Source organism: Myxine glutinosa, chromosome 14 (assembly GCF_964187855.1).
Source record: "Myxine glutinosa chromosome 14, kmMyxGlut1.1, whole genome shotgun sequence".
NCBI classification, from domain to species: domain Eukaryota; kingdom Metazoa; phylum Chordata; class Myxini; order Myxiniformes; family Myxinidae; genus Myxine; species Myxine glutinosa.
The window spans coordinates 51893650-51910752 of NC_136274.1; the positions used below are offsets into that span (position 1 = coordinate 51893650).

Genomic DNA, 17103 nt, shown 5'->3' on the forward strand with positions numbered 1-17103 from the left:
ATCCTTGAATACAAAAATTATAATTCTCTTGCAGTCTTCTTCCTGCCATTTATGTATCAGAAATATATGTGAGATTAATATTATGACAGGTAATACCACCCCATCTTCCCACTACCAAATCGGTTTGTATTCCTCGGCTTTCTATCCTTATCTCATTACCTTCCTTCTTTGTCATGCGAACCATCGCTATACTATCATATATTTTTATTTTCTTAAAATCACGTATCTGTTGTTTACTAATTGTACTTCCACATAAATCCTTATCTTCACCAAGTGGATAATATTCTTCTTTACGAGACTGATTTAAATCATGTAGGTCTTCTATGTTTATTGAAAAAGACCAATTATACCCTAAATCAGGCATATCATACCCCCATTTATTAATTCGCATATTAACTAAATGTCCTTCTTTATAAAATTTAATTGTAAGCAGGTAGTTAAATTCAATGAGGAAAGGTGTATGGTCAGTATAACCAGGTGTTGTGGTTGTAAATTTTACTTGTTTCACAAAACGTGCTGTTTTCTTTAAAGATATATATTGTGATAAATCACTGAATCTAATCAAGTCATTCGCATCTGTAGGGTTTGGATAATTGATTAATTTATAAGTATTCTTCATATTAATATTTTTACTTACACTATATTTTTGTCGTTCAGCCTGTGCCTTTGTATAATAATTTGATAAATCAATATCCTGAGAGGATTTTCCAAAGATAGAACCATCTTTTCCAACATAGGTCATTTATATTAGATAAAAAATGATATCATAAAAATTTTCATTATTGTTGAGTTGAAATAATACATATAAACATAATTGGCCACAACATTTAGAATTAATTTCTTGAACTTGGAATGTTTGATAAACACCATTCTGTAAGAATTGTATTACTTCAACAGGTGGTGGCATACCATAACTATCAAAATAATATTTATCCTGACTATTATGAATACAAACCCAATGAGAACCATTCTGTGTGTCTAAATTCATAATAATATTCTTTGTATTCTTATTTATATGTATTAATTCATCTCTCATACAAATAACCACATTATCAATTTTTAGTGTTTTACAATACTTAGCTAGTTCTATATTTGACGTTGTATTCTTTCCAAATTGTTTAAACCATTTATCCATTTATTTATGAGAAAGATACAATCCATTACCCCGTTTAGTTAGTTTAACACCCGCTTGAGCGATAGAGGAAAGCATATCTCCAACCAACAATCTAGCTTTATCAGGTAGACTTTCAAGTTTTTGAGCAAAATCTACAATTACACCACTTCCACTAATTTGTTTCTCCAACTCCTTGTTATGTCTTTCCAATTCTTTTTGAGCTTTTAGTTGTGCCTTCCTTTCGTTAGCAGTTTTTACCGCTGCTGAAATACCACCAGTCAATGCTCCCGCCGCACTTAAACCAGCAAATAAAGAAATTAGAAACGGGAGAAATCCTCCTCTTGACTCGTCTATTGAATATTTCTTTAACATAGGTTTCGTCATTTTAATTTTAAGTGATCCAACATCATTTAGTGTTTTTACTTGTGTGTGTGTGAGTAAAACATCAATTCTTACAGCTCCTTTTCTTTGAATTGTATTAACATTAATAATACAAGGCTTTTGATTTTGAATACAAGATGTTAATTTATTAAGATTGATTTGATTAACATATACCCCAACCATTTATTTATGAGAAAAAACCTATGTGATATTAATCATAACACCATTATCTGTATTAATCTGTAATTCTGTTTCCTCCAAAAGCAAACAATATGCATCAACTTCTTCATTCTCCCCTCTTTCAATGTATAGAGAAGTATCCACTCGATTAGACTTTATAGTTTCCTTTTGAGAACTCAGGTCAATTGCGTAGATTGTATATAAACCTTTAAATGCAACCATATCCAAAATAGGATCATTATTACCATTACTTTCACACACTTTTTGGTAGGACTTGTAGGCTTCCGCATAATCATTTTTTTCCCAATCAATTTCCAATCTATCTCGCGGATAAAATGTGCCATCAAGAGAAACCCGAAGTTGTTTCACCTTAGCATTATCACTCAGCGCATTATTCTTATTAGTACCCTCCTCTCCATCTGGTTTTTAAAAAATGAGCCATAGGTATCGTGGCTTTCCTTCAAGAACACCCAAATTCCAAGTGTAGGTAGTGTGTTCCAGTTTAACGTGTTGACATCTTCTTTTAAGGTATGATACATTTAGCGGTTTCTTTGAGTTAAGTCTTCTATTTAACATCTCCTCCGTTTTAAGATTAGGAGTATATTCATTGATATACCAACACAAATCATTAATAACAAATTTATTATTGTCGCCAAAAGCATTTTCAGCCCCAAAAAGCAATCTATTTACATTATCATTCCTTTGTAGTTGAAATCTAATTTTAAGACCATACAAAACTTTATCATAATCACAAAATCCAAATATACCTTTAAGAGGTACTGCTACGGTAAAACTATTCTCAGCTTTTGCGTCATCATTATACATTGACTTCCTTTGACTATAACCAGGGTCTGTGTTTGTTCCCGTTGACATATCAGGAATAAAGCCTTCAACAGCTCCCTTACCCATTCTATCACCAAACGAATATAGTGTAAATTTCATCATTTCAGATGTAGCAGAGACATAATCAACCGCTTCAACCTCTTGTGTTCCAATATACAGGCGAACACTGTCAAACATTTTCCAGAAGAAATCATTTACGAGTGTAGCATTAGTATTATTCGCAGCCTTAGTGAATTTAAATTTACACAGCAAGAAACTATCAGCTATATTCAAGTAAGTTTGTTGATTATTTATTTCAAAACTTTTTGTTCCGTTTGAATTCCAGTCGGTTCCTGTAATAGCATTTACCTTAAAATAGTCTTCCTTTTTAGTAGAGTTTGAAATGATAATCGTATCATCCAAATCATAGATACTATCAATCGCTTCCATACTTGTATTTATATAGTATTAAAATTGTTGAAACCCTGACCCAAGTATTTTAATGATTTTTTGTCGTTCTTGTGAAGATAGTTGAGTTTTACCTTTTTTAATTTCTTTGATTGCTTGTAATTTATGGGACTCCTTTTGAGCATCTTTTATACTCTTTACAACACCTGCTACATTTCCCATGAGAGAAGCAGTTGAACCAATTAGGTCTTTATGTTTAAGAATGGTTGAACCAATACCCATTAGAGTATCAATTATCCCATCTCCTTTATTTCGAAATTGATGACCCACACCCCGTTGTCTCTTAGGTTTATAGTATCCTTTACCCACATACCTTGTATAGTCTGGTGAAAGGAACATGCCCTCCCCTGTAATTATTTTATATTTTCCCAACTCGTGTTTTCTTACAATAACCATTATTTATTTATTGAAAAACTTCACGTAGGTGAATTCTGATGGATATAATTTCATCATTAAAGGATATCATACGATTATCTTGGTCGGTTATCCTAAAATTTACTCTGTATATGGTTTTTCCTGACACAGGTAAATAGACAAGATTTTTTGGTTCCATATTAAATTTATAACCAATCGGGGTTGAGTATGCACTGAATGAAAATATTGTATTTGTTCTTATTCCATCGTTATAAGCACCATCAATCAAATCACAATGAATTAATACTGAATTTATACCGGAGGATATTTGGATAACATTATCACTGTAAAACGTCCCGTTATTTTCAATCTTTTTTGAAGAGAAACCCAATAGCTCTCTGAACGAATTTTCAATCGTGAAATCAACTTTATAATTATTTTTCAGTTTAATAGTTGATTTTGAAGTGTGTGTTTGAATATCTATTACAATATTTTTTGGTTCATCACCTTTTTCTTTCATAAGGCGAGAGACTTCTGAAGATATTTGAGAAATCTCGTAAGCTCCAGGTGAAACAGTTATAGTTTTGTAGGCAGTGCCTGGATTATAACTAAACTTGTTGTTTTTCTCTGTGATATTAAAAAGGGTATTGTAAGTTTCCATTGACAACAAAGATGCCTCATATGAGGTAAGGGGGTCAAGTTGTAGTGGGTAAGGGAATGAAGCTGTGTAATCGCTCGTTGTGAAATTAAAACTAAGAATTGTGCTTCTCATCTTATTTAATATCTAATAAAATATCTTTGTATTGACATTTATTAATTATTTTCATGTTCATCAACTGATCTAAAATGGCTGAGGATTCATTAAAACAATTGTTGTTTCCAGCCTTCTTACTACCTAATAACAATAATAGCCTATTAACTAATTGTGATGGGTCATTTGGAAGAAAACTAACACCCGAACCAAGCTTACTTAAAGCATCAATAATATGTTTCTCCTTCTCATTCTTCTTACTTTTACCAGCAACAGAAACTCCATAATCAAGTGTATTTAACAACTCAATATATACCCTATCTTCCTCTCTTTCCATATCAAGTGGTTCCTCAAAATATTTTGAACCGCTGAATCCGGGGTTTGTTAGAAGAAACATTAATCTTGGAGTTAATTTAACATTTGGTTGAGTAGAACTCAAGAACATCAATTCATCATTAAATATCAATACCTTTTCTTCCACAAGATGAAACACTGCTGGTTCTTCTGTTGGAATGAGACCTGCTCTGGTTTTTGAACCCGCAGAATATTCATTGTTTTGAAGAGCTTCCACAACATAATTAGGGGGTTGATTTACCTGCTCAAGTTTCCGAAATAATCCCTCGTCATCATATTCTAATTCACCAAGTTCTTGTTTTGTTATCTGACTAAAATCTTTGAGCATTTGAAGTTTTTTCGGAGTAAATTCTACCGTGGGAACTGTAGGGTGTTGAGTTTTCAAAAGTGGTTTAAAGAATTTCTCTTGTTTTCTTTCAAAGGCTTCTTCACCAGTTAGTTTCTGTTTCCGTTTCTTCTTTATCTCTTCCTGTTGTTTAACAACTTTTGAAACTAATTGTTGATGTTCCTTAAACTTTCTTTCTCTTTCTTCGGTATTCATTTAGTATTGAAAAATATCATTTAGTATCTCATCTTGTTTCACAACAATATATTTATATTTTCCAATCGTGTGTTTCATATAATTTTCAAATTCTTTTTTACTACATAACGTAGAGCAATTATCTCTCCAAAAATTATTTACATCTATTGAATTTAACTTAAATAAAATAAAAGTATTGGCATTGTTTCTTATTGAGCGTCGAGGGAGTTGAAAATATGATTGACTAAGATATATACAATTACAAGAAGAATGTCTCCCTCTTGTATAGTAGCTATCCATTACTGTTTGGTTTCTCTCATTAACACAATCATCAAAGATGACAAGGTTCTTTTTTGATTTATCTAAATCTTGAGGTGAAGGTATATCATCCGTATTATCACTGAGAATACAAGTTATGGGTTTCGATTTTGATTTCTGTGTATCACAAAATAATTGTATTATATCATCAATATTATAATCATTTAGTTTGTTTTGAAGTTTAAATAAACCGATAATGTCTTCCTTTTTAAGACCCGCATTAAAACCCTGTGAGAGTAGTTGATACTCGGGTTGAAAACTTGACTTTGTAAAAATTATTAAATTATCATAATCTAAAAAATTAGAACCAAGGAGCATCTTTAAAAGTAAACAGGTTTTTCCACATCCGCTTGAACCAACTATTAGACATCTCAATGAATTTGGAATGTTTTTATGGTTATTAAATTTTATCTTATTTTCCCAAACGGGTAAAAAATCATTCATTTATATATTTGGAAAACAAGTTATCCAACTTTTTTTGAGCTATTTGAGAAACTCTATATTTTATCCTGAGTTCGGGTTTAATTTCAAAATAATCCATTATTTTATTTATATAGTATCTTGTATTAACATTTCCATTAAAATTATTTTGAATAATAAATATCATTAAACCCTTATACATTTCCTCAATACAATTAGTCTCTTCCCTTGAAAGAAATGGTGCATTATCATCACAATACTTAACATTCATCTCTCTTATTAATCTTGTAAAGTAATTCATTTTTGGTTCTAATTTAAAAGAGTTATATATTTTTTTATATTTCTTATTATCATTAATTAAAACTAGGGCATGCCCGTACTATATATATATCTAAAATTATATCCCCCCCCCTATTTACATGAAATGGTTTGGTCCAAAGCGAACGGCTTGCGAGTGGTGACAATCCCCCCCCTCTATTTACATGCAATGGTTCGGTCCAAAGCGAACGGCTTCCGGAGTTTGGTAAAGAAATCGCCATCGCGTACACAAACGCGCAGGAAAGCGAATGAATCGCAAATTCGTTTTTATTAGTTGTAAAACATAATGCCCAATTATTCAATTAGCGCCAACGTATTTTGGCTGTTTGCAATTTAATCGCAAGGCAAAGTAGAAAGAGAAGAGGGAAAAAAAGAAAAGCCTTGCCTTGCTGCAAACAGCTGCTGCAAACAACAACAACATGGAAGGCTGCACTGTCCGGAAGTTGGCATATCGCAGTTACGATTATTTTAGTGTTAATGGCCAATTATTCAATTAGCGCCAACGTATTTTGGCTGTTTGCAATTTAATCGCAAGGAAAAGTAGAAAGAGAAGAGGGAAAAAAAGAAAAGCCTTGCATTAACGCATTAACGCTTGCATCGCATTAACGGTTCGGCACACGTGATAGCTCGCTGCTCTCTGATTGGTTGAAGCGTTTTTTGGACATAGCTCGGTAGGTACTTGTCCGATTAATTACAAACCTTGAAAAGGCACATCCTCGGGTCCCCAGCAATATACCTGGCAAGTTTCAAGTATATCGGACCCGTGGTTGTCGAGAAACAGCGGTCACAGACAAACACACAGACACACAGACACACAGACACACAGACACACAGACACACAGACACACAGACACACAGAGATTGCTGGAATTATAGATAGATTAAATCACAGAAAATACATTGTTTATATGAATCCTCATCATTAAGCCCCACTCTATCACAAGCCGGACAATTCTCTAATTTATCATATGGAGAGTCTGGAAATTCTAAATATCCTTCAGAACTTATCATATTTATGTGGTAAATTTTTACTTAAACTAAACGCAAGTTTATTCATTAATAAATACAATGTTTCAAAGCACAAAAGACAAATTTCAATCAATCTCTACTTCGGTGGAAGATATAGAAAAATATGTCAAAGATGTTAAATTGAACAAAGATAAATATGGAAATTTTTGGGTAAAACCAGTTATGGAAAATAACATGAGCCCCTCTATTTCATTTAAAGGAAGAGCTCTAACTATACCTGGAAAGACATCCATTAAAGTAAATCTAACAAAAGTTTCTCCTCTACTCCTGGCAATTTATTCAAAGCTTGAAAAAGTGATTGACCACGATACTTTGAAAAAGAATGATAAGACCATTAATAATTCTAGAGGAGACATTTGTATTTTCTTTAATAATCCAAAGGGTGTAGATCTAAGTAAAATGAATGATGTTAATATTTCTGGTGAAATGTCATTTCGTTCTATGATAGTTAGAGATTATTTAAAGATAACTTTTGATATAAAAATTGTAGAGATTGAATCTGTTAATGAAAGAAAGTATATAGATATTGATGGGAATATTTTTCTTGCTAATTAAATATGAGTCAATACAGCAGTGAAGATTTTACTATTTCATTGAACTCAGACGATAGTGATGATAGTATTTCATTGAACTTGGACGATGGTGATGATAGTATTTCATTGAACACAGATGATAGTTATGATACTAATAGTTTGTGCTCAAATGATAGTTATGAGAGTAGCTTTATTGATGACTGAGTATGATTCTGAGTATTCATGTGATAGTTATGACTTAGATGATTCTGAGTGAAAAAGTGTTTTAGTTTAAGCACAGCGATATATATAAAACGGAGCTGTAAAGCTCAAAAGTGTTTTATTTTAAGCACAGTGATATATATAAAACACCACGTTTTCTCACGCTATAAATATGGTTTATTGTGATACTTGCGAGAAGGAAGTAAAATATTATAAACAACATATTCTCACCGCAAAACATACATACAACATTTTAAACAAACTTTCCCCTCTTCCACCTGAAACAAAACACTGTTCTACATGTAATAAAAATATCCTCAAGAAAGGCTTCAAAATACATCTTAAAACAAATCTACATTTATCAAATTTTATCACAACTAAAAACTCTGATGGAGCATTCAAAGGACATATTAAAATAAGAGTCTTTAACTTCAAACCTCCTGAACCAGAGTCTATAGTTGATGCTGTAGAAATAGTTAAACCTGCTGTTCAAACGTTGATTGAAAAAACACTAAAGGAAATGAAACCACTTAAATTTTATATGGGAGTAAAATTAGAAATGACAAAGGATGAAGGAGTTATAGATGCACCATACATGAGAACTGAGCCACACTTTATATCTTCATATCAAGATTTTAAAACATCAGGAGTCTATGATGAACTTATTAAACAAGAGCAAGATGTGGATAATTCAATCGTAGGAAGTGGATTCAATATAGGAAAAATTATTTACATAGACATTCATATTCTTAAATCAGATCCTCTAAAAGCTTCTTCTTACATTGATTTACCCAGTGTTATCAAAAATAGAAAAGCAGTTATCAATATCAAAAATAAATACAATAAATGTTTTCTCTGGTCTATTTTAGCACACTTACATCCTCCACATTTTCATGATGAAAGAGTATCTCATTATAAAAAATATGAGAATACATTAAATACGAAAGATCTAAAGTTTCCGATGACTTTAAATGATATTCCTAAATTTGAAAAGATGAATAATTTATCAGTTAATGTTTATGGTCTAACAGAAACAAACAACATTCAGGTTTTAAAGCTTTCTGACAATTGTAAACAAACTCATATTAATCTTCTATATTTTAATTCAGACGAAAATTCACATTATACATACATCAAAGATATTGCTAAATTAATAAAACCACAAGTCTGTAAGAGAACAAATAAAATATATATTTGTTTGCGTTGTCTTAACTTCTTCAATTCACAAGAAAGATTAGATAAACATTCAAATTATTGTGGCGAACATAAATCAACGGTAATCAATATGCCTAAAGAAGGCTCAAAGATCACATTCAAAGATGAAAATAAAAAGATCAAACATCCATTTGTTATATATGCTGATTTTGAAAGTATTTTAGAAAAAATTGATACTGCTTCTCAAGATCCAAAAGAATCATACACAAATAAATATCAAAAACATACTCCTTGTGGTTTTTGTTATTATATCAAATCATCCGTTGGTGATAAATATAACAAGTTAGAGATGTATAGAGGCTCAAATACCCCAGAGGAGTTTGTGAAACGACTAGAAAAAGACTGTGTTCGATTAACCAAGATAATGAGAGAAACCAATAAACCAATGTCCTTAACAAGTAAAGAAAAAAGGGAATTTATAAAAAACAATGTCTGTCATATTTGTGAGGAGAAAATTGGTAAAGGTCTAAAGGTTAGAGACCATTGTCATCTCACTGGTAAATATAGAGGTCCGGCTCATCAAAGTTGTAATATTAATTATCAACTCCCCTCTTTCATTCCTGTCTTTCTTCATAACAACGCTCATTATGATACACATCTATTTATCAAGGAACTCTCAAAGACTTCTGGAAGTATCTCAGCAATTCCAAACACGGATCAGAAATACATTTCATTCACAAAAACAATTCACACATCTCTTGATACATTTAAATTCATGGCAAGTCCATTGGTTAACTTGGTTCAAAATCTAAAAGAGTTTCCATGTCTTTCAGAGTATTTTTTAGATAAAGATTTTCTAACACAAAAGGGAATTTACCCCTATGACTATATGGACTCATTTGAGAGATTCAATGAAACACAACTTCCTTCAAAAGAAAATTTCTATAACAAATTAAATAATAGTCATATATCTGATAAAGATTATGTACACGCACAAAATGTTTGGGAAAAATATAACATCAAGAATCTTGGCGAGTATCACGATTTGTATCTCAAAACTGATGTGCTTTTATTGGCCGATGTATTTGAAGCCTTTAGATCTGTTTGTCGCACTGGATATGGATTGGATCCTGCTCACTACTACACAGCACCTGGATTGGCCTGGAGTGCGATGTTGAAAATGACAAAACAAGATTTGGATTTGATAACCGATGTTGATATGCTTTTGATGATTGAAAAGGCAAAAAGAGGTGGAATTTCACAAGTCTGCTCGAGTAGATACGCAAAAGCAAATAACAAATATCTTCCAAATTATGATCCAACGAAAGAGAGTTCTTACTTGATGTACTATGACGCGAACAACCTGTATGGCTGGGCAATGTCTCAGGCTCTTCCTTATGGAAAACTTAGATGGGTAAAGGAAAAAGACTACAAAAACGTTTTACAAGATGTATGTATCTCTACACAAAAAGAATTGGATGAAGAAAAAGTTGGTTATTATTTTGAAATTGATTTAAAATATCCAGAGGAACTCCATAACCTACACAAAGATCTCCCATTTGCTTGTGAGAAAGCAAGTCCAAAGAAAGAATGGTTGAGTGATTATCAACGATCGTTTGATATAGGTGAATCAACAGAAAAATTACTTACTACATTATATAACAAGAAAAATTATGTTCTACACCAAAGAAATTTGCGACAATATTTATCAAAAGGTCTAAGAGTAGAGAAGATCCATAGGGTTCTAAAGTTCAATCAAAGTCATTGGTTAAAGGGGTACATTGATTTTAATACACAAAGAAGAACAGAGTCAAAAACAGATTTTGAGAAAGACTTTTATAAATTGATGAATAATGCGGTCTTTGGTAAGACTATGGAGAATGTGAGGAAAAGACAAAATATCAGACTATCAACATCTTGGGAACAAGCATCAAAATTAATTAATAGACCGAGTTTTACTCGAGCTGAGGTCTTTACTGAGAACTTTTGTGCGATCCATTTGATTAAAGAGAGTATTGAAATGAACAAACCTATTTATATTGGAACAACAATTCTTGATTTATCAAAGTCATTAATGTATGATTACTTTTATAATAACTTGAGGAAGAAATATCAAAATGATGTTAATCTACTTTATATGGATACAGATAGTTTTATTTTGAAAATTAATACCAACGATGTTTATTCAGACATGAAAAGAGACATTAATATCTATGACACGAGTAATTACAGTCCAGAGAGTGAGTTGTTCTCTTCTAAAAATAAAAAGGTGATTGGAAAGTTCAAGGATGAATTAGGAGGAAATGTTATGAGTGAATTTGTGGGATTGAGGTCAAAGGCTTATGCTTATAAATACATTGTGAATAACGTTGAAAAGACTGATAAGAAGTTAAAAGGTGTAAAGAAAAATGTTATTAAAGAAACAATAAACTTTAAGGATTATTATAACTGTTTAACAACAAAGAAAGAAGAGTTTAGAAAGATTAATGGAATAAGAAGTTATAAACATCAATTATATTCAGAAGAGATAAATAAGAAAGCATTGGGGGCTTTTGATGATAAGAGGTTTATTTTAGAAAATGGAATTGATAGTCTCCCTTATGGTTATATAAGTATATAAGTGATAAGATATATATATAAGTGATAAGATTTATATAAGTGATAAGATATACATAAGTGATAAGATATATATAAGTGATAAGATATATATAAGTGATAAGTTAAAAAGGGGGGGGGTTGGGGATTTTAACGGGCTACCGCCGCCTTTTTTACTATTATATAAATGATAGAACCAAGTATCAATCAGACTAAAGAGTGGAGGTGTAATCAACCTTGGTATATAAATGGAAAACATAATGAATGTGAAAAATATCAAATAGGTATAATTGAAAAGGCAACTGGTAAAAAAGTTCACAAAACAAATAAGAGAATTAATTTAAATACCGGTGAATTGGGTAAAAAAGATGGAAATATTTTTGAGTGGACGGAAAACTTTGATGGTTGTCAGGAAAATATATACTTTAATTTAAAAATGGTATGTGGCACTGGAGGCGCTCAAGCAAGAACATTGAGGGAGGTTTACCATTTTATCTTAGCTCAGTTAAAATATCTTAATAAAGAACCAAACTCAAACATATTTTTTGTTAATATATTAGATGGTGAAGAGAGTTGTAGGAGAATTAAATTATTTCCCACGCATAAACAAATATTTGTAGGGTCGTTGTTTGAGTGGGTTATATTCACCAGATGATATTAAGAGTAAAAGGTTAAAAGGTCCATGAGGTCAGAAGGATCACAGGTGTTTAAGTGGTCTAATGAATAAGGATAACATGTCAAAAGGTTAGAAGGTTCGTAAAGAACAGGGTGAGAGAAATATAGGTGTTTAGGGGCAATGAGGGAGGGAAAGAATTAATATGGAAGTGAATGGGTCAATGTTTGAGTGGGTCAAAGATTAATCTGCCAGATGATATGTAGAAGAAGGATGATAGGTCTATAAGAGAAAACAAATATTTGTAGTGTTTGAGTGGTCTAATGAACAACATTAAGGATAGGTACTACAGACAAAAGGTTCATAAAGATGAGGGTGGGAGAAATAGAGGTGTTTATGATTTTTGAAAAAGACAAGGGGGTAAATGACATTAGATAGGGATTTCCCATGTTAAACGGAGGTGTCCCAGAAGCAACATTATTACACTACTTATATATATATATATATATATATATATATATATATATATATATATATATATATATATATATATATATGTATATATATATATCTCAAGGATTTTATTTCCCTGCACTCTTCAGGTCTTGTTCAGATACTCCTGGGACAGAGAGAGAATAATGTCACCAAAACACAAAACATAACAGGCCTACCTTAACCATCATTTACACAGTTCCAATTGACCACATCCCCTAGCGGATATCGCCTGCGCCAGCCGTTCAGCTGACGCCAAATCCCAATTTCAGTCTACTCTATCCAATTGCACTGACAGAGGTGCACGTGACCAAGTGCATCCTTTCATTAAAAGTCATATTTCAACACATCTCACTTTATCGGTCCCACAGCAAGGCCATAGCATTCCCTTTTACTCTTTGTGCGTTCTGGTAGGCAGCAGAGGTCATAAAAATGGACCACCTTGTAGTTCACAAACACGAACCATACTCCTCAACCAACAATTCTCCTTCCCCATTGCCACACAGGTTAAGGTGTTCTTCAACTATGTCACGGCCTGTATCTCCACCAAAACAATACGAAAAAAACACAACAGATGTCATATGACATTTTTATCGGTGACATTTTAACCCTTTCCACTTGGTCTGCATGCTGGCCCTCAAGGACACTAATAATAATAATAATAATAATAATAATAATAAAATTAATAATTTTAATATTGCATAACACATATAACATTTGACAAAATGTCTCAATGCACTTGACATCAATTAATATACAACTAGAACAATTTGACTGTCGCCAATATGCCTACGCATAGTCCCACAACGGGTAGATGCCATCACTCTGCACATGTATGGGTAGTGGATCACGTTTGTGAAGTTTCGTGTTGATCAGATAAGGTTCGTTTTTCTATCCAAGATGGCTGCCAAACCACGTGACCTATGACATCATCATTTTCAAACTATATGCAACAGTGCTGTTAGATATTTGTAAAACTTTGCATCGATGTGGTGAGCGGTTTCAGAGATATAATTATTTAATATTTCCCTTCAATCCAATATGGCTGCCAAACCATGTGACCTATGCTGTCATAAATTGAACATTTCAATACAAACGGGTCATAGATCATGTGCATGCAATTTTTTGATTTTTTTCAGATTTTTCAATTCAGATTTTTAAGATAAGGAATTCGATTAAAACATTTTTGGCTGGTATACCACTTCACCTATGTCATCATTATCATGCTTTTGTTCCCCATTGGGAGTACTTGACAATGTGCCAAATTTCAAATTTTTCCATTCAGCGGTTTCCGAGAAATAATTTTTTTATTTATTTGCTTTTAATCCAAGATGGCTGCCATACCACGTGACCTAAGACGTCACAATCATAAAAACATTCTGAATGGGTGTTACTCCTGCCCTGAAAGTTTCGTCTCAATCGGACATATGGTTGCTGAGAAAAACGATGTTTAGCCCGGACAGACCAACAGTATGGCCAACCCGAAAACAATGCCTCCGGCGACTTTGTCGGCGGAGGCATAAAAAAAAAAAATTGCTGGTATACAAAAACTCAAATACATTATCTACATCGTAAAGATAAAACATTAACCTGCACCTATTCTCCGACTCACCTGCATTCTCCGAAAGCAAAGCATGGCAAGTTGTGGCTGTGGGAAAAGGTAAGTTTCGTCCATTCATTTTTCCAAAATCACACCTGGGAGGTTCGTCAAAACCAGGAGCACCTTTGCATCCATTCTTCCAACGGTCCAAATAGCCAATCAAACCCAGAGCCTTTTTGTACACATAGGTCGAGGCTCGTGGAAGAACTACTACTCTGAACAGATCAGAATGCAACAAGACAAAATGAACAGCAGAGAGGGGGCGGAGGGACACCAACAGCAGAGAGGGGGGGTGGACACCAACAGCAGAAGGGAGGACACCAACAGCAGAGAGGGGAGGGCGGACACCAACAGCAGAAGGGAGGACACCAACAGCAGAAGGGAGGACACCAACAGTAGAGGGGAGGACACCAACAGTAGAGGGGAGGACACCAACAGTAGAGGGGAGGACACCAACAGCAGAGGGGAGGACACCAACAGCAGAGGAGGGGGAGGGGGAGAGCACCAACAGCAGTGGGGAGGCGGGACTGGGGGACACCAACAGCAGAGAGAGGGGGGACACCAACAGCAGAGAGGGGGGCACACCAACAGCAGAGAGGGGGGCACACCAACAGCAGAGAGGAGGGGAAACCAACAGCAGAGAGGGGGGGGGGAGGGTGGACACCAACAGCAGAGAGGATGGGCAGACACCAACAGCAGGGAAGGGGGGGGGGGTGGACACCAACAGCAGAGAGGGGGGGGGCGGACACCAACAGCAGAGAGGGGGAAGCGGACACCAACAGCAGAGAGGGGGAGCGGACACCAACAGCAGAGAGGGGGGCACACCAACAGCAGAGAGGGGGGCACACCAACAGCAGAGAGGGGGGCACACCAACAGCAGAGAGGGGGAGAAACCGACAGCAGAGAGGGTGGGGGCGGACACCAACAGCAGAGAGAGGGGCGGACACCAACAGCAGAGAGGAGGGCAGACACCAACAGCAGAGAGGAGGGCGGACACCAACAGCAGAGAGGGGGGGCAAACCAACAGCAGAGAGGAGGGGGGACACCAACAGTAGAGAGGGGGGAGGGACAGTAGAGATGAAGGCCAAGATAGAGGCAGACTCAGGTATAGACTGAGCTTCATTGTGGGAGATTCCAATATCGAAAAGTCTTGGTTACTATGGCATCAAGCTGAGAAATATGTGAGGCAGGGGAGCCAGCCCAGTGGGGAGAGCTGTACTCTATCAAGCTGTGGATGAAGGCCTTGTAGGAAGGTGTTCAGGTGTGACAAGGAAGGACATTATACACGATGGAAGATTCCCAGTCGGCAGCTGGATTTAGAGACCAACTTTGAAATGTGCTTTGCCCAAAAGGATCATGGCTGATCTCTCTTGTGCAAATTGCCTTGTCCCATACTAAAGGCCAATGAATCACAATGGGCAATCTGTGGAAGTTTATGTGGCCCCATCTGGGCCTTACCCAAATATAGTTTCAATTTCGTACCACAACATTCCACCCATGCTCCAGTTAGTCATCAGTCATTCATCACGCCTGGTACTCGCGGGGACCTGCCTCGACCGAACAGACCAGCACGCCAAGTCATCAAATCCATATCTCAGGGAGAGGCTTCTTCTTTTTTTTTGTTCTCCACAAGCAATTTTTCCATGACTTCAAGCATCAGTGGAGGAGCTGGCTTGGTCCAGGTCCTCCGCACTAGATCGCTCCTACAGCCATGTGTTCACAGTGCACAATCCTCTGTCATCCTCCCGCACACACCAAACAAACCCCAAAAACTTTCCATTCATAACAACCAACTGTCAGATACAATTTTAAAAATATTTTCTCTGGAGGTGTAAGATCCAAATTATGCTCCTAAAACACCAAATATCGTGTGCCCCCACCGCAGCTGGCGTGGAGATGGATCACACCGGATATAAACTCCGAGAATTACCGTGCTTTCAATTAAATTGCAAAAGCGGAGAACGTGCTTTGTACTTCAACTGGGGTCTAAACCCAAATGGTAATCAATGAGATTGAATCCTTCAGGGATACCCAATAAAACAGAAATGGTTTGCACGGGGTGGAAAAAAACGGCAAGAACCAACATGCATGCAAGCTTGAATAAAAACAAATAATTTAAGAAATGTCAGAACAAATATGAAGTGCTGCATGAGGACAGACAATTAGAATGAATAAACACTGTGCTTAAAAAAGAAAACAATAAACTGCAAATGTCCCACATGTGCAACCATTCACACAAAATGGCAAAAAAAGATCAGGCAACGTGGCAAACAGGCAGTTCGTCCAGGCAGAATGTGCCTCCGGTCCTGATTACCAGCAGAGACGTTCGGAGACTGTTCAGGTGAACCGAGGCCACGTCTCTTTCATTTCTTCCCCTCCCCCTCAAGGTGCCCATGTCAGCACTCGTGGGCACCAATTGCGCACAGCCCCATCCTTTGGGAAAGCATTGTGGGCCAAGTGGATGGCACCAAAATTGAACCAATCAAAGCCGTGACCTGCCGAGCGGTACGGTCAAATGGCACACGCCACCTTGCTCGATCCGAATGTTGGAGAGCCAATGCGTCTTTCTCTTGCCCGGGGCATAAAGTGAGGGAGTGGTGTGGAAAGGCATGCTGAGGTGCAGATGTTGAATTGCCCAAAACGCCGAGCTCGACATGGGAGACACGTGACACGACATTTCTAATCCTCTCTAGCCACTAGGGATTGACAACGCCGCCTCCCAGCAACGCACCAACAAATAGGACAACATCCTTATCCATGTGTTTCCAAAACTACACCAACTCTACACCAGTGTGGACCTCTGCCTTAATTCCAATAAATGACCTACTCACTCCCCCCAACAAACGTAACTGCACTTCAAGAAGTGGCCAGTAATACGGGAAAAC

At 35.6% G+C, this 17103-nt stretch overlaps 1 protein-coding gene across 1 annotated transcript in view; it reads left to right on the plus strand.

Annotated features, from left to right (window-relative positions):
* The window catches only part of LOC137439255 (patched domain-containing protein 1-like), a 48126-nt gene that overhangs the window by 27598 nt on the left and 3425 nt on the right, over positions 1-17103 (plus strand). The gene's annotated exons all lie outside the window — the stretch shown is intronic.